This window comes from Hylobates moloch, unplaced genomic scaffold (genome assembly GCF_009828535.3).
Source record: "Hylobates moloch isolate HMO894 unplaced genomic scaffold, HMol_V3 SCAFFOLD_10, whole genome shotgun sequence".
NCBI lineage: Eukaryota > Metazoa > Chordata > Mammalia > Primates > Hylobatidae > Hylobates > Hylobates moloch.
The window spans coordinates 108,120,142-108,142,275 of NW_026652285.1; the positions used below are offsets into that span (position 1 = coordinate 108,120,142).

The 22,134-nt window shown below is 49.3% G+C and overlaps 1 protein-coding gene across 7 annotated transcripts in view; it reads right to left on the reverse strand.

Annotated features, from left to right (window-relative positions):
- The window catches only part of NACC2 (NACC family member 2), a 90,850-nt gene that overhangs the window by 19,351 nt on the left and 49,365 nt on the right, over positions 1 to 22,134 (reverse strand). The window lies entirely within an intron of this gene.

Consider the following 22,134-nt stretch of genomic DNA (forward strand, 5'->3'; position numbering starts at 1 on the left):
AAAAAAAAAAAAAAAAAAAACGCAGCCGGGCGCAGTGGCTCATGCCTGTAATCCCAGCACTCTGGGAGGCTGAGGTGGGCCAGTCACTTGAGGTTAGGAGTTCGAGACAGCTTGGCCACAACAGCGAGACCCCGCCTCTACTAAAAATACAAAAAAATTAGCCGGGTGTGGTGGTATGCACTCGTAGTCCCAGCTACTCAGGAAGTGGAGGCAGGAGAATCGCTTGAACCCAGGAGGCGGAGGTTGCAGTGAGCTGCGATTGCACCACTGCACTCCAGCCTGGGTGACAGAGCAAGACCATCTCAAAAAGAAAAAAAAAATCCAACAACTAACAATAGGAACTCAAAAGAATTATTTAGGGGAAAATTAAATAGTGCAGATGAGATTTGTGAACTGGAAAATAATTTAATACAAAATATCCAGATTGACGCAGAATAAGAATAGGCCAGGCATGGTGGCCCACACCTATAACCCCAGCACTTTGGGAGGCCGAGGTGGGCAGATGACTTGAGGTCAGGAGTTCGAGACTAGCCTGGCCAACATGGTGAAACCCCATCTCTACTAAAAATACTAAAATTAACTGGGCATAATGGCGGGTGCCTGTAATCCCAGCTACTTGGGAGGCTGAGTGGCAGGAGCCACTCCAGCCTGAGTGACAGAGAGAAACTCCATCTCAAAAAAAAAAAAATTGACACCATCAAGGAACACTCTATCACACAACAGGTTCTACAGAACAGGGTTGGCAAACTTCTGCTGGGAGGGCCAGAGAGTAAATACTTTAGGTAGGCTGACCACATGTACTTTCTGTCACTTGTCCTTTGCTTCTTTTTTTTTTTGAGACAGGGTCTCTCTCTGTCACCCATGCTGGAGTGCAGTGGTGCTATCTCAGCTCACGGCAACTGCCTCCCGGGTTCAAGCAATTTTTCTGCCTCAGCCTCCTGAGTAGCTGTGACTACAGGTGATGGCAGCAGTGGCCCATCTGGACCAGCCACTGACATGATGCCAGCTGTAGTGGGTGAGGCGTGGACAGGGCTGCACGCTCCATGGAGCTGGCAGGAGCTGGGAACAGGTAGAAACCTTGCCCGCTTCCAAGTTGGAGGGGTGGGAGTTCCACCCTCCAAGGCACAGCTGCAGTTGCCCAGCTGTGGCTGCAGACCTGAGCATCTCGGCACTCTTGGGGGCCTGGGAAGCCCCCCTACCCGCACAGGCTCAGAAGTGCCTGCTCCTGCTGCCTGGCCCTCTCCTTGCTCCCAGGACCTGCTCCGATTTTGGGGCAAAATTGTGGCTGAGCCCAGGCACTGCCACAACCTGGGCAGGTGTACAGGCGCGCAGGTCAGTGCTGATACACCAGGCCCCTGCCACCTTGGCCCCCTCTGGATGTTGGGCACCATTGAGCACAAGAGGGAGGCCGAGGTGGGGCTAACAGCCTGGGTGTGTGTGGCCATCATGAGCAGGTTAACGGTGGCAGGAGGCAGACAGGCTCCTGGATGGAAAGGGGTGGGTCCTGGTAAGCCCTACCTTCAAGCCAGGGATGGCCTGAAGCCCAGGGCCCAGGCTGTCAGTTCCGCAGACCGGAATGAGAACTTATGGTGCCTTTTCCAGGCCCACTCATGGCTGCCCATGGACAAATCAGCATGCACATCCTCTCCTCTGAAGGCCATAAAAACCCCAGACTCAGCCAGACTTGGGCAGACAACAGGATGGCCTGAGGAGAGGAGCTACCCACTGCGGGTCTCCTCTCAACTGAGAGCTGAGCAGATGTCGAGGAGACCTGCCTGCAGAGCGGAGCTACCCACTCCAGGGTCTCCCTGAGAGCTGTACTGTCCCTCAATAAAGCATCTCTTCACTTGACTTGCCCTCCAGTTGTCTGTGTACCTCACTCTTCCTGGATGCGGAACAAGAACTCGGGACCTGCCAAATGGCAGGATTAAAAGAGATGAAAGAGCTGTAACACAAACAGGGCTGAAACATGCCCCTTGCTCACCACGTTGTGGGCAATGAGGAGAGAAGAGCTGGGATCTCAGACCCAGGAGGTCCGTGAGCCGGGGCTGTGACACCCTCTTTGGGGCTCTGCAGTTCCTGGCGTCTCCAAGCTTCCAGGTGCCACTGTGTTTCCCAGTGTCAGCAGAAGCTGCTTGAGGTATGCCTAGTCCAGATGCAGCCTTGCAGGGAGCCGGCGCCTGTGCCAGTGCCTGGAGCTGCGCACCCCACCGGAGCCAGTGTGCCTGGCTGTGCACAGTGGCTGGGCCTGGAGCTTGCTCGCTCACACACTCCTTGCTGCTCTGTGCCTGGCTCGCCCTCGGAGGTGTGGGATCTGGGCCGGTAGTGCAAGCCTGGCACAGCCTGCAAGGCCGAATGGGTGGAATGAGCCCAGCAGGCACGAGCAAAACTCGTGTAAAGGTACCACCGGCCACAGAGGTTTCTGGCTGGTGAAGTGACACCCCAAGGATCTGGTGACACACACTGCGCCCGCTTAATTTTTGTAATTTTAGTAGAGATGGAGTTTCACCATGATAGCCAGGCTGGTCTCGAACTCCTGACCTCAAGTGATCCACATGCCTCAGCCTCCCAAAGTGCTGGGATTACAGGTGTGAGCCACTGCACCCGGCCCTTCCTTGCTTTTTAAAAGGAATCCTTTAAAAATATACACCCCATCCTTAGTTTGTGGGCTGTACAAAAACAGGACACGGGACAGATCTGCCATAGTCAGAGGAGGCTCATCCCTGTTATAGACATTCAGAAGATCTTAAAGAGGGTACTGGAGGCCAGGCACGGTGGCTCACGCCTGTAATCCCAGCACTTTGCGAGGCCGAGGTGGGCAGATCACAAGGTCAGGAGATCGAGACCATCCTGGCGAACACAGTGAAATCCCGTCTCTACTAAAAATACAAAAAAATTAGCCGGGCACGGTGGTGGGCACCTGTAGTTCCAGCTACTCGGGAGGCTGAGGCAGGAGAATAGCATGAACCCAGGAGGTGGAGCTTGCAGTGAGCCGAGATTGCGCCACTGCACTCCAGCCTGGGCGACAGAGCGAGGCTCCGTCTCAAAAAAAAAAGGAGGGTACTGGAACAATTTCACGTCAATACATCTGAACTTTAACACTTATTTTGAGATGGGAGTCTCGCTCTGTCAACTCAGGTTGGAGTGCAGTGGTGTCATCTCAGCTCACTACAACCTGTGCCTCCCAGGTTCAAGCAATCCTCCCACCTCAGCCTCCCGAGTAGCTGGGAACTCAGGCACACACCTCCATGCCTGGCTAACTTTTTGTATTTTTGGTAGATATGGGGTTTTGCCATGTTGCCCAGGCTGGTCTTGAATTCCTGAGTTCAAGTGATCTGCCCACCTCAGCCTCACAAAGTGCTGGGATTACAGGAGTGAGCCACCGTGCCCGGCCAATACATTTCAACTTTAGATGGAGCCGATGAACTTCTTACCAAAGCTGACACAAGAGGAAATTAGATTATGTGAACTATTCCTGCAGCTACTTGAGAAAATGAAGCTAAATAAATATCTCCCTACAAAGAACTCCAGACCGAAATGACTTTGCCTATGACATTTTTTCAAACATGTAAGAATGAAACAGCACAGCATTATACAAACTGTTCCAGGTCATCAAAGACAAGGAAATAATTCTCAATTCATTTAATGAGGCCAGATAATCTTGATATCAAAACATTGGGAAGGTAAAGAGATGAGAACGTCGGTATCAATGTTAGTGCCCTTCCCTCTCCTTTACTCCACCAGCCTCATTTCATTCATTCATTCATTCATTCTGAGATAGAGTCTCGCTCCATCGCCCAGGCTGGGGTGCAATGGCACACTTCTCGGCTCACTGCAAACTCTGCCTCCCGAGTTCGAGCAATTCTCATGCTTCAGCCTCCCGAGCAGCTGGGATCACAGGCGTGCGTCACCATGCCAGGTTAATTTTTGTATTTTTAGTAGAGATGGGGTTTCACCATGTTGGCCAGGCTGGTCTCGAACTCCTGAGATCAAGTGATCCACCTGCCTCGGCCTCCCAAAGTGCTAGGATTACAGGTGTGAGCCACTGTGCCCGGCCCACGGCCTCATTTTAAAACAAAGAAAAAAGAACAAGAAAACACAGAACTTTTCCTTAAAGGAAAATTAGAGGGCAATCTCTCTTGTGAACATGGTGACACAAATCCTAAAGAAGTTCTAAAGAAAATATTAGCAAATAAGAAATGTATGATCTCATCCCACACAGCTAGTGGCCACTCATGGAATCGATTTAACCCACATGGCTTTTACTGCTGCCTCCAGGCCCTGGCTCTGTATTCCCACCTCCTCTAACTGTGAGGTTTTGGCATCTGCACCAACACCCACAGCTGATGTGTATGGGCAGCTGTTAACAGCTTTCCCGATGTTCGGGCCTGGTGCTCTGCATAAATGAACGGGGGGCAAGGGGCGTCCTCTGCAGCACCCCCGGTGATCACTGCCCAGGTTTGACCACAGAAGGGACGATTTCCCTCCCGCCGGACTCCTGGGATCCCACTGGCCTTTTCTGCCTGAGACTCTGTCCAGGACTTTAACACTGAGGAGGATCCATGGCTCTGGAGAGCTGTCCAAAACGAGGGGAAGGAGTATCAGCAAGCTGCATCCAGAGGAATGTATAACAGAAGGCTGCCACAGCACAACTAAGTTGAATTTATTCCAGGAATATGAACTTATTTCAATATTTGGAAAAGCAGTTAATGCAACTAAGCACATTAACAGAGCAGAAGAGGAAAACCACAGGACTGTTACAAATGCTTAGAGAAAGCTTTTGTTACAATGCAACACTTAGGAGGAAAAGAAAACCGTCTTAACCTAGGAAATGAAATAAATTTCCTTAATCTGATAAAATGTATCACAGTAAGGCCTAGAGCAAATATCCTACTTAAAGAGTAACAGTGAAAGCTTTTTCTGAGTTTAGAAATGAGACAGGGATATGTAAGAAGTTCTGGCCAGTTCAATGAGGCAAGAAAGGAAACAAAAAGGTTAACATTAGAAATAAAGAAATTGTGGTTATGAGCAGATGACATGTCTGTATCCAAAACAGGCTGGGCCTGGTGGCTCACGTTGGTAATCCCAGAAATTTGGGAGGCAAAGGCGGGCGGATCACTTGAGATCAGGAGTTCCAGACCAGCCTGTCCAACGTGGTGAAACCCCGTCTCTACTAAAAATACAAAAATTAGTCTGGGCATGGTGGCTCGTGCCTGTAATCCACCATTCTGGGAGGCTCAGGTGGACGGATCACGAGACTAGCCTGGCCAACACGGCGAAACCCCGTCTCTATTAAAAATACAGGAAAATTGGCCAGGCACGGTGGCTCACGCTTGTAATCCCAGCACTTTGGGAGGCCGAGGCGGGCGGATCACAAGGTCAGGAGATCGAGACCACGGTGAAACCCCGTCTCTACTAAAAAATACAAAAAAAAAAAAAAAAAAATTAGCCAGGCGTGGTGGCAGGCGCCTGTAGTCCCAGCTACTCGGAGAGGCTGAGGCAGGAGAATGGCGTGAACCCGGGAGGCAGAGCTTGCAGTGAGCCGAGATTGCGCCATTGCACTCCAGCCTGGGCGACAGAGCGAGACTCCATCTCAAAAAAAAAAAAAAAAAAAAAAATACAGGAAAATTACCCAGACATGGTGGCAGGCACCTGTAATCCAGCTACTCGGGAGGCTGAGGCAGGAAAATCACTAGAACTCTGGAGGCAGAGGTTGCAGTGAGCCGAGATCACACTGCTGAACTCCAGCCTGGGCAACAGAGCAAGACTCCATCTCAAAAAAATAAAATAAGTTAGGCATGGTGGCACACACCTGTAATTTCCGCTACTTGGGAGGCCAAAGTAGGAGAATCGCTTGAGCCCAGGAGGTGGAGACTGCAGTGAGCCAAGATCATGCCACTGCACTCCAGCCTGGGTGACAGAGTGAGACCCTGTCTCTAGAATAAAATAAAATAAAATTCAAAATAATCTGCAGGTAGACTCTCAGAGTAAATCAGTGAGTTAGCAAGGTAAGCAGACTTCAAAGATAATCCAATTTGTTTCTATATATTAGTAACAGACGTGAAAAAAATAAAGTTAAGTACTACGTAATTCAAATTAAAAAATGAACTTCTGGCCGGGCATGGTGGCTCACGCCTGTAATCCCAGCACTTTGAGAGGCCAATGTAGGCAGATCATCTGAGGTCAGGAGTTCAAGACCAGCCCAGCCAACATGGTGAAACCCCTACTAAACCTCTACTAAAAATACAAAAATTAGCCGGGCGTGGTGGTGGGCGCCTGTAATCCCAGCTACCGAGGAGGCTGAGGCAGGAGAATCACTTGAATTCAGGAGTTGGAGGTTGGAGTGAGCACAGATCCGCCACTGCACTCCAGGCCGGGTGACAGAGCGAGACTCCATCTCAAAAAAAAAAAAAAAAAAGAACTTCTAGGAATAAATCTTTTTAAAAAAAGATGTGCAGAGAACTACAAAATATTCCTAAGAAAAAATGATTGCTTTGGAGAGTATCAGTATGAACCCACAATTCCTAATATATAAACAGAAGGATACACCACGTCCATGGACTGGAAGACCCAATATGGTAGAAATGTCAGGTCACCCCCCCTGCATCAATCAACAGAATCAATGCAATCCCAATCAAATTCCAGCAGGGGTGTGTGTGTGTGTGTGTGTGTGTGTGTGTGTGTGTGTGTGTGTGTGTTATTTGGCAATCTACTTCTGAAAAGCATATGAAAATGCAAAAAATAGCCAACGCAAGGCAAATCATAAGGAACTCAAACCTGAGTTAGAGAAAATATTTAGCAAGATTTAGAAAAAAATTTTAAAAACATGTACTGCCATAGGGAAAAACAGAGAGATTAAGGGTATAGAACAGAGTTCAATTACAAACACATACAATTTACAGACACCTGATACACAGCAAAGGGCCCTGCAGGCCAGTGGCAGAAAAGACCTTCTTGGGGAGAACGTAGGTCAACTGGAAAGTAAAACAGGAACAAGTGAGTTTTGAGCCCTGGATCCCACCACGCACAAAAATCCATGCCAGACGTACTACAGATCTGAAAGACTTTAATAATAAATCGTAAGAGAGTCTGAATCTTGACTATCAGGAAAGAAAAACAGGAAGAGAAAAAGAAAAAAGGAAAGGAGGATGGTCAGGAAGAACGCTAGAGTGTTGATTGCTTTGGAGAGTATCAGTATGAACACACAATTCTTAAACATATAAACTCCTAGCTGACTGCTAAAAGGCTATAAAAACAAAAACACTTAGTGGCAGCGAACAAATCTAGCACCAAGATCCTGGTTTCTAAATTCCCCACTACAGGAGAAATAACTGATTCCAGGGCTAGGAACCAGAAAGTCTAGGAGAAGCCTGGAATGCTTTGCTGAACAAGACAACAAGAAAATGCTTTAAAACAAAACAAAACAAAAAACTCTACACTGATGGTAAATAAATAGTAACAATAAATGAAGGAATAAAACCAGTGAGTGGGGGATCTAGGGGAAGCTCTTTCCCACAAGACTGCTAACTAGTAAATATGGGGGCTGCGGAGTTAGAAATCATCATAATGGGGACCAGGCACAGTGGCTCACACCTGTCAGCCCAGCACTTCGGGAGGCCCTGGTGGGCGGATCACCTGAGGTCAGGAGTTTAAGATCAGCCTGGCCAACACGCCGAAACTCCATCTCTACAAAAAATACAAAAATTAGCCGGGCATGGTGGTGGGTGCCTGTAATCCCAGCTACCTGGGAGGCTGAGGCAGGAGACACTTGAACCCAGGAGGCAGAAGTTGCAGTGAGCTGATATCATGCCACTGCACTCCAGCCTGGGTGACAGAGCGAGACTCCATCTCAAAAACAGAACAAAAACCAATGCTGTTTGCACCCATCAGAGAGCAGTACCTGATTCAGGCAGCAATCATCAATAAATACTAGAGTTAATGGATGGAAGGCTGAGGACACGCAAGATATTTACACAGCCTCTTCTCACAAAGGGGAGAACAGTGACCACCTGGCAGAGACCACCTGCACCAAACCATCAAAGGAACATCACCAATATTGAGCCAAAGTGGTGTCACGTGACTCCTATGACGCACTGAGAAGGTTCCGCTGCTGTGAATTACAGCCAAAACGCACGACCTGACCCCAATCCTGAGATGAAACCTGACAAACCTAAAGAGAGGGATATTCTACAAAATAATGAACTGCGCTTTTCAGAGGATCAGTGTCAAAAAAGATAGAGGCTGAGAACTATTCTAGAATAAAGAGATGAAAGAGAAGAACCACAAAATGCAATGTGTGATTCTGGATTAAATACCACGTCGGGGAAAAAACCACTGCTCTAAAGAACAATATCGAGACAACTGGGAAAAGGTACAGTCTGTAGTTACATGAGGATGATGGATTGAGATAACATTTCTTGAATTTTGCACAGCGAACTGTGATTATGTGACAGGATGTCCTCGTTTGTAAAAAAAAAAAAAAAAAAAAAAAAAAAAAAAAAAAGTTCAGCCTTTTAATGTAAAGGGCATAATATCTGCAACTTACATTCAAATGATTTAGTGAAAAACCTCTATGTGTAAAAAGAATGACAGAGCAGATGTGGGAAATTCCTACCAATTGTGAAGGGGATACAGAAGTTCTCTGTACGTATCTTACAAGTTTTCTGCAAGTTTAAAACGATTTCAAAACAAAGTGTGTTTTTTGTTTTTTTACAAACAGAACATCGTGATCCTGAGGGGGGAACAAATTTCTTTAAATAGGATATAAAAACTGCTATTGTAAAAAAGTTTGAGAAACTTCACTACAAAAAATTATATTAAGAAAACGGAAAGTTGCACAGTGGGAGAAGCTACTTACGTGTCTGACAAAGGATGCCAATTCACAGCGTAGAACGTACAAAGTGGCAAGAAAAGGACAGATAACTCACTCTGCGAAGAAGTGGGGCAAAATATTTAAATAGGCACTTCACAAAGCAGGATGTCCAAGTGGCTGATAAGCCTATAAGAATGTGCCCAACGTCATTACTCATTATTGAAATTCTACCTAATACCACCATGAGAGAATCAAGGACGGCAACTTGGAGATGCTCAACAATGTAACAACTACAACGTCCAGCATCTATTGAAAAAAAAAACAAGTGAAAAACCACAGAAAGCTCACCTTAAGGAGAAGAAAAATCAGTAAACAGAAACAGACCAAGAAATGACAAAATGCTAGCATTAGCTGATAAAGGTTATTTTATATATACATACACACACACACATGAATACATATATATACACACATACATCTATACAAATACACACACATATACATATATATACACACGTATATTAGCTGACAACTGGCTACTATAAACATGATCAGAGCATTATAAAACAAAACAGGGATGAGGGGAGAAATGAAAAGTTTAAAAAAGTATGAAAAAGAACAAAACGGAACTTTAGAAAAGAAAGCCCTTGAGCCTGAAGAAGCCGCAGCAGAGATGACTTGGCTGAAAGCCTATAGAAGAAAAAGTCTAAATAATAATCAGAACCTCAGTGACAAAAACATACATTTAGTTTAACTTCTAGAGGGTAAGGGGCAGAAGAATATTTGAAGAAACAATAATTTTTAAAATCCCAAATTTGATTTTTTAAAAAAGTAAAAATGCACATGTTCAGAAAGCTCAACAAATCCTAAGCAGAATAAATACAAAGCAACACAAAGGCATCTAATAGTCAAATTACTGCAAACGTGAGATAAAAGCGGCCTGAAAAGAAGACACAGTAAACACAGAGGAGCATAGATAAGGATGACTGTGATTTCCTGGGCAACCCAGAAGACAAAGAATATGACATCCTTAAAGTACTGAAAGCAAAAAAGAACCGTCAACCTAGAATTCTATATGCAGCAAAAGCTTCCTTGAAAGATGAAGGTGACAATAAATTACACAAGGAAAGCTGATGCCTTTTATTGTATGTAAGGTTTACCTCACTTAGGCAGATAATTTTATATAAAGTTTTTTCTTTTTTTGAGATGGAATCTCACTCTTGCCCAGGCTGGAATGCAGTGGTGTGATCTCGGCTCACTGCAACCTCTGCCTCCCAGGTCCAAGCGATTCTCCTGCCTCAGCCTCCCGAGTAGCTGGGATTACAGGCACACACCACACCACCACGCCTGGCTAATTTTTGTATTTCAGTGTATGGCCACACCACAGTTTGTGTACTAATTACTAATTACTCATTAGTAATTATGAACTAAGCTGCCATGAACATGTGCATATGTGATTTTGTATGCACTTAAGTTTTCTTTTTCTTTTTTTTTTTTTTTTTTTTTTTGAGACAGAGTCTGGCTCTGTCACTCAGGCTGGAGTAAAGTGGTGCGATCTCGGCTCATTGCAACCTCTGCCTCCTGGGTTCAAGCAATTCTCCTGCCTCAGCCTCTGAAGTAGCTGGGATTACAGGCACCCGCCACCACACCTGGCTAATTTTTTGTATTTTTAGTAGAGATGGGGTTTCACCATGTTGGCCAGGCTGGTCTCAATCTCCTGACCTCAGGTGATCCTCCCACCTTGGCTTCCCAAAGTGCTAGGATGACAGTCATGAACTACTGTGCTTGGCCAAGTTTTCATTTCTATTGGGTCAATTAACCTAAGAGTAGGATTGAAGGTTATATGGTTAAAAAAAAGAAAACTTAAGTGCATACAAAATCCGGTATGCACATGTTTATGGCAGCTTAGTCCATAATTATTAAAAACCTAATGTCCTTTAACCAGTGAATGTGTACACAAATTGTGGTGTGGCCATACAGTGGAATAATACTCACTCAGCAACACAAAGGAATCAATGCTAATACAACATGAACGAATCTCAAAATGCATTCAGCTCCAGGAGGCCACATACTGTATACAACACCATCTATAAGCCAGGAAACAGATTAGCAGTGGCCAGGAGTCAGGGGAAGGGGGTTGAAATGACCACAAAGGGGCAGGATGAGTTTAGAGTGATGAGATTGTTCTATATCTTGACCGGGGAGGTGACTACATGACTATATGTATTTTTTAAAATGCCAGGCCAGGTGTGGTGGCTCATGCCTATAATCCCAGCACTTTGGGAGGCCAAGGCAGGTGGATTGCTTGAGCCCAGGAGTTCCAGACCAGCCTGGGCAACGTGCTGAAATCCTGTCTCTACAAAAAAAAATCCACAAAAATTAGCTGGGTGTGGTGGCATGTGCTTGTAGTCTCAGCCACTCAAGAGGCTGAGATGGGAAGATGGCTTGAGCCCAGGAGGCAGAGGCTATAGTGAGCTGAGATCGTGCCACTGCACTCCAGCCTGGGCGACACAGTGAGATCCTGTCTCAAAAAGTAATAATAATATAAATTTTTTTTAAACTTCCAAATTGTACATCAGAGTAAATGTTACAATATGTAAAATTTAAAAGTTATTAAAAATGGAAAAAGATTACTTTATGGTAAAAATAACATCAGGCTTATAGCATATGAAGAAGTAAAGTGCAGGACAACATTAGCACAAAGGACTGGAGGAGGAACATGAGAATACACTGTTTTAAGAGTCTTAAGTTATGCATGAGGGGCACCGCACAATTGAGGTGGGCTGAGGAAAGTGAGAGATGCTACCGTGCGGTCTACAGCAACTGCTAAACAACTGAGGCAGAAGCAGGAATAACTAGTAAGCAATCGTGGAGCTAAAAACGATCATATTCAACAGAGAAACATGCAGGGAAGGAGAAAAGATAAATGAACAAATAGCAAGATGGTAGACGTACACCTAAAGCCACTGAAAGTTACAGCAAATGTAAATGGTCTAAAGATTCCAAATAAAAGGCAGATTGTTAGACTGCATAAAAATGCAAATCCCAACCATATGCCATCTCTAAAAAATACGCTTTAAGACACAGGTAAGTTAAAAGTAATAGGACAAAAAGAGCCCAAACCATGCAAATACTAAATATAAGAAAGCTGAAGTGCTATGGTGATAACAAAGTGACTTCAGAGATGGATAAATGACATGAAAGACCATCCTATGACTAGAACAAGCTATGGTGATAACAAAGTGACTTCAGAGATGGATAAATGACACGAAAGACCATTACCATGACTAGAACAAGATGAAAGATAAAATCCTAATAGTTCTATGTCTAAAGTAATATTGGTAATTAAAGTCAATTGTAATTGGTAAGAATGCTAATTACAGTAAATTGGTAATTAAAAGCCTTCCCACAATTAACAACAGCAACAAACCCCAGGCCCAAGTGGCTTCACTGGTAAGACAAGTCTATCAAACACTTCAACAACATCAAGCTTACATCAACTGTTGGAAAAAATAAAGGAGAAGGGAATGTAAAGCCAGCATAATGTGGATACCAAAACCAGACAAAGACATTAGAGGAAAATTATAGATCAATAATCTTCATGAACATAAATACAAAATTCCTTGAGAAAATATCAGCAAGTTGAATCTAGCAATATATGTAAACACTGTAATACAAAATGATCAAGTGAGGTTTATCCCAGGAATGCAAGGGTGGTTCAATACTGGAACACTAACTGATGCACTACACCATATGAACAAAACTAAGAACACCCACAAAATCACTTGCATAGATAGAAACTTCTACAAATTGGTCAAATGCAGCCATGCAAAACCTATAGGTGACATCATACGTAACAAAGAGAGGCTGAATGTTCCCCCCTGAGAGAGAGCATGGCAAAGAGACATTTGCTCTCACCACTTCCACTCAATCTGGAGTGGAGATCCAGAAATACAAGGCGTGCAAACTGCAGTAAAACTGTCTTTATTCACAAACAGGATGATGGCCTATGTAGGAAATGCTAAGGAATTTACAGAAAGCTATTAGAACTAAACACTAAAGGTAGCAAGGTTGTAGAATACAAGGTCAACATACAAAAAAACCAACTTTATTCCGGCCGGGCACGGTGGCTCATGCCTGTAATCCCAGCACTTTGGGAGGCCAAGGCTGGTGGATTACAAGGTCAGGAGATTGAGACCATCCTGGCTAACACAGTGAAACCCCGTCTCTACTAAAAATACAAAAAATTAGCCGGGCATGGTGGCAGGCACCTGTATCCCCAGCTACTCGGGAGGCTGAGGCAGGAGAATGGAGTGAACCCAGGAGGCAGAGGTTGCAGTGAGCCACGATCGCACCACTGCACTCCACCCTGGGCAACACAGTGAGACTCTGTCTCAAAAAAAAAAATCAATTTTATTCCTATGTACTGAAAATAAACAATTGGAAAATGAAATTATAAACAATATAATTCACAAACACACCAAATTAAAACAAAATAGGAGAACGGAGAAATACATGCAAAAAATATGTAACGTCAGCAATTCTACTCCTAGGTATGTAGGCAAACATGCGAGACACATGTCTGTAAAACTCGTACATAAATGCTCACAGCCACATTATTCAAAATAGCCAACAAGCGGAAACATTCCAAAAGTCCATCCACTACTGAACTGATAAATAAAATGTGGCGTTATCCACACAATGGAATTTGACTTCACAAGAAAAATGGCTGGGTGCAGTGGCTCACGCCTGTAATCCCAACACTTTGGGATGCCAAGGCAGGTAGATGGTTTGAGCCCAGGAGTTCAAGACCAGCTTGGGCAACACAGTGAAACCCTGTCTCTACAAAAAACACAAAAACATTAGCTGGGTGTGGTGGTACACGCCTGTAGTTCCAGCTACTCTGGGGGCTGAGGCTAGAGGGCTTCTTGAGTCTGGGAGGCAGAGGCTGCAATGAGTAGAGATTGTGCCACTGCACTCCAGCCCAGGCGACAGAGTGAGAGTGAGACCCTGGAAAGAAAGAAAGAAAAGTAAGGAAAGGAAGGAAAGAAGGAAGGAAGGAAAGGAAGGAAGCAAGCAAGCATTCTCGGCTGGGCACAGTGGCTCATGCCTGTAATCCCAGCACTTTGGAAGGCCAAGACAGGCAGATCACTTGAGGTCAGGAGTTCGAGACCAGGCTGGCCAATGTGGTGAAACCTCATCTCTACTAAAAATACAAAAAATCAGCTGCCATGGTGGCAGGTACCTGTAATCCCAGCTACTCAGGAGGCTGAGGCAGAAACTGCTTGAACCCAGGAGGCGGAGGCTGCAGTGAGCCGAGATCGCACCACTGCACTCCAGCCTGGGTGACAGAGTGAGACAGATCTGAGAAAAAAGAAAGAAAGAAAGAAAGAAAAACATGAAGCATTGACATATTCTCAACATAGGTGATTCCTGATGCCAAAAGAAAAAAGCCAGTCACAGTATATCATATGATTCCATTGAACCGAAGTGCCCAGAATAGGAATCTACACAGAAAGTAGACTAGTGCTTGTCTAGGGCTGAAGGGAATACGGGGAAATAGAAATGTCTGCTAAACGGCATGGGGTTTCTTTGGGGCATGACAGAAATATTCCAAAATTGATCGTAGTGATGGCCACATAGCTCTGAATATACAAAAAAACCCACTGGATTATTATTTTAAATGGATGAACAGTATGACATGTGAATTATGTCTCAATAAAGCTTCCACGTATGAATGACATCCATATGCTAAAAGCTGGGGGAAATTACAGTGGCAAGAAATTGAGAGATGTATTTTCTTCATGGACTCGAAGCCTCAATATTGTTAAGAGATCAGTTCTTCTCAAACTGATTTACAGATTCAATGCAACATCGATCAACATTTTAGTCATCTTTTAGTTAGAGATCAGCAAACAGCAAAGGACTACCATAATCCTTCAAAACAATTTCTTTTTTTTTGAGACAGAGTCTCACTCTGTGGCCCAGGCTGGAGTGCACGATCTCGGCTCACTGTAACCTCCGCCTCCTGGGTTCAAGGGATTCTTTTGCCTCAGCCTCCTCAGCAGCTGGGACTACAGGCGCATGCCACCACACCGGCTAATTTTTGTATTTTTAGTAGAGATGGGGTTTCACCATGTTGGCCAGGCTGGTCTCGAACTCCTGACACCCCCAGTGATCCACCCACCTCGGCCTCCCAAAGTGCTGATATTACAGGTGTGAGCCACCGTGTCCAGCCCAAAACAATTTTCAATAAGAAAATGAAGTTGAAGACCTATACCACCTGACTTCAAGACTTAAAGCTACAGTAATCCTGACGGGGGATATTTGGCATAAGCATGGACACACAGATCAATGGAACTGAACAGAATCCAGAAATAGGCCTGCACATACGTATTCGATTGATTCTTGTCAAAGGTGTGAAGGGAATTCAGTGGAGACCTGGTGTTGCAATGACTGGATGTCCACAGGGGAAGGAAATGAACCTTCCCACTACCTGACCCCTTCTGCAAAAATGAGCCCAACATGAACCATCCATTAGAACATCAGAGCAAAAACTGTAAGACTTTCGCAAGAAAACACACAGACACACACACAGACACAGACTCACAGACACACACACAAACACAGAGACATACAGAGACACCACACACACAGACACTCAGACACACACACACACACAGACACACAGAGACACAGAGACACACACATACAGACACAGACACACAGACACAGTGTTACCCCATCCTGGATGGGCAGGAATTCACACGCAGACACACACACACACACACACCGACACACACAGAGACACACAGACACAGACACACACACACAGACACACACAGACACAGACACAGTGTTGCCCCATCCTGGATGGGCAGGAATTCACACAGACACACACACAGTGTTGCCCCATCCTGGATGGGCAGGAATTCACACAGACACACACACACAGACATACAGACACAGGACACAGAATTTTAGGTAGACAAGGATTTCTCGAACAGGCTACACAAAGCACTAGCCATAAAATACAACATTAATAAATTGATCTTCATCAAAATTTAAAACTTCTGGTCTTTGAGAATCACCATTACAATAATGAAAAGGCAGTCAGACTAGGAGAGGGCGCCTGCAGTACAAGTGTGAACTTACTTGCAAATTATACAGGAAACTCTTAAAATCCAATTTTTTAAAAATGGACAAAAGATCTGAAGAAATACGTCACAACAAAAATTATAAAGTATTATAAAGTATGACTTATTCAACCTGTGAAACATGCTCAGCATTACTGACCATCAGGGGAATGCAAATTGAAACTACAATGGGATGTCGCTGATATTTCACCCACTAGGAAGGGCTGAAACGTCAAGACTGACAGAGAACACCGGCTGCTGTAAGGCCATGGGGCGCCTGCTGCTCTCACGGGCTGCTGGTGGGAGCGCAGCCTCATGCAGCTCCTTGGCCTCACGCGTTCAACCACACGACGAACAGAAACCATGACACACGGAAATCTACCGCTGCACGGTCTCACGCATGGGGATCCTATGAGAAGCAAAAGGGCAGCAGGAGGCAGCAGGTTGGTTGTCCTGTGGGGCCAGGGTGGGGTGGACGACTCTGTGCAAAGAATCCCAGGGTAACATTCTACAGGAGGGAACCGTTCTGTATCTTGATTGCAACATTGCACTTGATTGTACAGTGAACTCACTGATGGCACACTTTATAAAGGATACAGATACTTTTGGTTTTTGGTTTTTTTTGGGGGGACAAGGTCTCACTCTGTCACCAGGCTGGAGTGCAGTGGTGCAATCTCAGCTCACTGCAGCCTCTGCCTCCTGGTTCAAGCGGTTCTCCTGCCTCAGCCTCCAGAGTAGCTGGGACTACAGGCGTGCATCACCACACCTGGCTAATTTTTGTATTTTCAGTAGAGATGGGGTTTCGCCACGTTGGCCAGGCTGCTCTCAAATTCCTGACCTTAAGAGATCCGCCCACCTCAGCCTCCCAAAGTGCTGGGATTACAGGGATGAGCCACCGTGCCCGGCCAATACAAATACTTTAACAAGCAAAAAAGGCGGGCAGGAGAGAACAATGGCCTAGACCGGCCACAGCACAGATGAGCCACACGTACGGGATGCTGAAGAAAACAGACAGACGATCAAGTGTGGTGGCTCCCACCTGTAATCTCAGCACTTTGGGAGGTTGAGGCGGGAGGATTTCTTTAGCCCAGGAATTCGAGACCACTGGACAATATAGCGAGACCCTGTCTCTATAAATAATCACAAAATTAGCTGGGCATAGCAGCACACAACTGTGGTCTCAGCTCCTCGGAAGGCCTGAGTTGCAGGGCTGTTGGCCCTTCAAAGCAGAAGGAATCCTTCACCCCCCACCCCTGCAGCCAACAGCACTCCCCGGTCTGCCCATCTCTGCTTGGGGCTTCCTCTTGGGCCCCACCTTATCCAGGCCAGAGATGAAGGCACCCTCTGCTCCCTGGGTGGTGGTGGTGGGGGGGGGGGTCTCTAACAGTGCGGACGCCCCCTTCCCAGGCCACAAGGCAGCAGAGGGGGGAGGACGGTGTGATTTGCAAACCCAGCAACCCCAAGTTCAGCCCCTCTTCTCGCTTCTCTCTGGAAACCCCAAACAACAGTCCTGAGTTTTGAGCTGCTGGCAGGAGTGGCCGCGGACATACAGCCCTGCTCCCCGACCAGGCAGGTGTACCTTCCAGATGGGCAATGGTGGGGGGTGAGTGGCTGCAACGGAGACCACCCTAGCCAGCAGCCCTGGCCACCTGGGTTCTGTGGCCCAGGGCCGGGAGCAGCCCACCCAAGCCTGGGTGTTCAGCCAAGGGATGCACGGGGCCAGTGCTGACCTTGCAGGTCACCCTGAAAAGGGCGGGGCCCGGAGCAGGCCTCTCCTGATGGGCAGAGCCAGGACAGATGTGCTGCTGTGTGCCAGGACCTGCACCCAGTAGCAACTGTCCAGAGTCCAGGATGTGGGCAGCTGGTCTGAGGCTGGATGGGAGGGTCTCCTGGACCTTGAGTAGTTCCAACTTTGCCTGTTTTGCCTGAGTTCAGACCGCCCCATGGAAGTGGGTACCGAGCTTAGGGATGGGTGCCTGACCCCCATGCCCTGCAGAGAGGCACATAGGGGACACTGGGTGGACCCCAGAGAGGTGGGGGTGGGGGGAGCCAGAAGGGAAGGGGAAGCGGACATGCACAGGGCCACCTGCTCATAGGCCCACGGGCCCTGCAGCCAGAGCTGTCCCCTCCCCAGAAAGGGTTACCGTCATGGGTGTACAGGCCCTGCAGCCAGAGCTGTCCCCTCCCCAGAAAGGGTTACCGTCATGGGTGTACAGGCCCTGTGGCCAGAGCTGTCGCCTCCCCAGAAAGGGTTACTGTCACAGGTGCACAGGCCCTGTGGCCAGAGCTGTCCCCTGCCAGGAAACGGTTACCATCACGGGCCCACAGGCCCTGTGGCCAGGGCTGTCCCCTGCCAGGAAAGGGTTACCATCACGGGCCCACAGGCCCTGTGGCCAGAGCCGTCCCCTGCCAGGAAAGGGTTACCATCACGGGCCCACAGGCCCTGTGGCCAGAGCTGTCCCCTGCTGGGAAAGAGTTACTGTGGAAGTGTGCGGCTGGTGTCAAGCTGGTGTCAATACCCAGGCGTGGCTTTATCTCCGCCAGCCACGCAGAGTGACATCTGCCAGCTGCAATTAAACATCTGCCCGCCTGAAGCCACTGCTGAGGGAGCAAAAGGGATGGCCGGGCAAGCCCCGCCAGGCACAGGAGGGGGTGTGGACGCAGGTCCGGGCAGCCCCCTCCCCTTCGGAGGACAGGAGAGAAGCCCCAGCATGGCACTACCCCTCCCCTCGCTGTGCCCTTTGCGAGCTCCATTTCCCTGTCCCCCGACCTCAGCAGTCTGCCATGCCACAGGTGCCCGTCCTCAGCTTGGGTGACAACAGCTACCCCCACTATGATGAAATAATCGTCAGGGCCCCGTGCTGTCATCTGCCCTGGGGTGAAAGCAGCAGCCATGCCCATCTCAGCTGGCGCTGCAGGGACCTATGGGTCCAGATGTGCCAAGGAGACCACGGGAACAGACCCCTGAGCGCAGCTGGGGAGCCCCCACCCCAAGCCCAGCCCCAGCTGGCGCTGCCCACCCGGCCGGCTGCCTTGCCAGGGAAGCCCCGGCTCCTGGTGTCCCTGCTGGACGTTCAGATGCCCCCGAGCCCTGAACCCCAGCGGGAACACGGCCGCACCCTGGGGGAATGAAGGCGGGTACGCGAGGAAGGGGGCCTGAAGAGGAAAGGGGCTGCCGCTCAGGCCACAGCACCGCCAAGTCCCGAGGCACGGGCTCCCTCTGCCTGGCCCACCTCCTGCTCTCTGAGGGGCTGGCCCCTGACTCATCCCTGGGGGGGGGGGGGGGGCGGGTAGGGACGGGGGTGCAGGGGAGGCAGAGGCAGGCATTTCGCAATCTCAGCTCAGATGCAAGGCCCCTGACAACGCCAGGCAGGGATGCCTGCGCTTCTCTCTGGGAGGTTTCCCCATCAGCCGGAGGGGAACTGCGCTGGGCGTTTCCCTTCCGGTGGATAAGATGTTTTTCTTTCACCCCTGGGTGCACCCCACCCCCAGCTCATCTTGCTTCGGGGTCTCCCATGGCTGCCCGCCACAGGGCCAGGAGGAAGGTCCCCTGCCTGCAGCAGGGGTGATGGCTTAAGGCCCAGGAGGGCGCCCTGAAATGACTGCTGCAGAGATGAGGACTGGTGGGTGGGAAGCACTGAGCGTCCCGAGCCAGCGTCCACCCGATGGGGACCGAGACGGGGCCTGCCTCGCTGGGGGTGGGGGGCTTGAACTTGGCCCCATCAACCTCACACACCCATGCATGGCGCCTTCTCAGCAGCTTTGCTCCTGACTGCAACAAACTGAAAACAACCTAAATGTCCTTTGATAAGGCACTGGATAAATCAAACGTGGCGGCTCCTTCTGACGGGTGGCGACGCAGGACCTAGAGGGAGGGAGGAGAGGCACGAGACAGACACCGCATGGAGACCCTTGCCGTGAGGCCACACAGACCACGGGGCGGGGGCTGCACCGGGGACTAAAGGCAATTAACTTTATCTGTAATATTTTGACTTATTTCAAAAACAGGAGAACAGCCCTACAGGACAAGCTGTCCACGGTTCTTAATGCGAGAGAGGGTGGAACAGGCACATGCATTACCACACGCCGAGGTGCAGCTCCTGGACCCTCGGCAATCACTCAGGCCTGCCTCTCATTCAACAGGTGGGGAGACTGAGGCCAGAGAGGAGGAGGAGCTCAGCCTGCAGGGACCTTAGAACACACTAGTCCTACCAGCCCAGAGACAGCTGCCCGGCTCCACTCCTGCACAGCCTGGCGAGGGCAGCAGCCAGCCTCCTGCGTGGGTGTGAGGACACGTTTCCCGGACAAGCCCGGGACACGGGGGGCACAGGGAGCCAGCACCCAGGGGCAGCTCCAGGTCAGGGGACGGCCCCTCCCTCTACCCGCTCCCCCCATGGCACCGCCAACCCAGCACACCCAGCGACGCCAGCAACGTCACAGCCAGTAACCTAGATTTTAACCAAGAAATCACACACCCCCTTTCTCTGCCCCACTTATGGGCTTGCCGAACAGAAAAACCATGACAAGAAACCCAGACTGTGGCATCCAGAGCCAAACTGTATGGTAGGTGGGCGGGAGCAGGCCTGGCCTCCCAGCCTCCCACTTTCCACCACGCTGGCGTCAGCGACACCCGTGCAAAGGCAGAGACTGCCTCGCAGCACCTGCGGCCTGGACAAGGCCCTGCAGGAACATGGCCTTGAGGGCGTCCCCGCCCCTCAGCCCCAAAGGGACTGTACCTCGTGTGGTCCGAGTACGGGGGAGTCGGAGGGAAGGACTCGCCAGAGCAGCTGCCTCCCGTCCCCACCCAACACACATCCGGGACTCCACAGAGCTGCTTCCTGGCTGCTGTCCTGCCAGCTCCCCGAAAACCCGTCAAGGCAGGTGGGTGTGAGGGCTTCCAGCTCACGAAGTCCAGGTGATGTGAGGGCTTAAGGCTGACCCAGCACCCAGGGGCAGATGCATGGGACAAGTCACGAGGCTTCACCGTGCTCCCAGCAAACTCGACACCCAGACCTGGCTCCCATCACCCCAAACACACCGAGGCCCACTGGAGCAGCAGGGGCTGTGCAGGGAGGACCCTGGGAAGATGTTTTGATACGATGGGTCTGTTTCCATCTCCATGGTACAGCTCCCTGACCTGTCGGCAACCCGTCGGCAGGGCACTGTCTGGCTGCCATCATTGGGGGAAGTCCTCAGGGACTGTAGGGGTGCCCAGCCTGTCTGGGGTTCTGCCCTGGGACTGGAGCCCATGGACAGAGCCCCTTCCCAACAGGGGCTCCCCAGCAGCCTCTGGCTGGTCCCCTGCCTTCCCCAGGGCGGCTGTCAGCAGGGGCAGAGGAAAAGCGCACACGGGGCGGATTCCCCGGAGGCCTCAGCCAGCCAGGTCCACAAGCACTGACATCCTGTACAGCCTCCGTGGTGAGCCAGAGCCCGGTGTGCTCTGCCCTCGGGAAGGGCCAATTTGGTAGCTAGCAAAGCTCCCGGTCTCAGGAAAAATCAAGCCCTACCCCCTACCGCTAAAAGAAAACAAAAGCTGTGAAGCCCAGATCGACGTGGCCTGGGAGCTGGCATTCTGTGGGATTCATGCAAACACAGCAATATACATTTAAACAAAGTGTGGAATTCTCAGAAAGACACCACAGAGCCCAGAGCACCTGCTGGCAAGCCAGTGGCTTCTCCTGCAGGCGGAGAGGGAGCCAGGTTGGCCAAAGCAGTGGTTACCCTGCTGTCCCGGCTGTGGTGGCAGATGCTGCACAGGGACCCAGCTGGCCTAGGGGTCCAAGCTGGTGGGTGGTCCTGGCCCCCTCTGCCCCCAACCAGCACTGCATGAGGGGAAGGGCGGGGGGGCATCCCATCAGGGCACAAGGATATGTGTGGTGGGGTGGAGAGAGTCCCCATGCTGCCCCTCGGGGTCCACCACCTGCCTGTGGCTGGCACTATGTGTCCGCACCCAGGCCCAGGCCGCTGCACACAGGTCCTGCATGCAGACCAGCTGGGTGGCCAGCCCAGACACACAGTCAGGTTGCGGGGACACCCGATCCTGGGCACCAACTGTGGGACTCTGCCCAGCAAAGCCTGAACAGTCTCCAGAGGCTGTAACCAGGAATCTCCAATTAGGGCAACCTGGGTTTGCGGGGCCCAGGACGGGGAGCAGCCCTCCTTGAAAGAAAGGAACGGGAAGGAGGG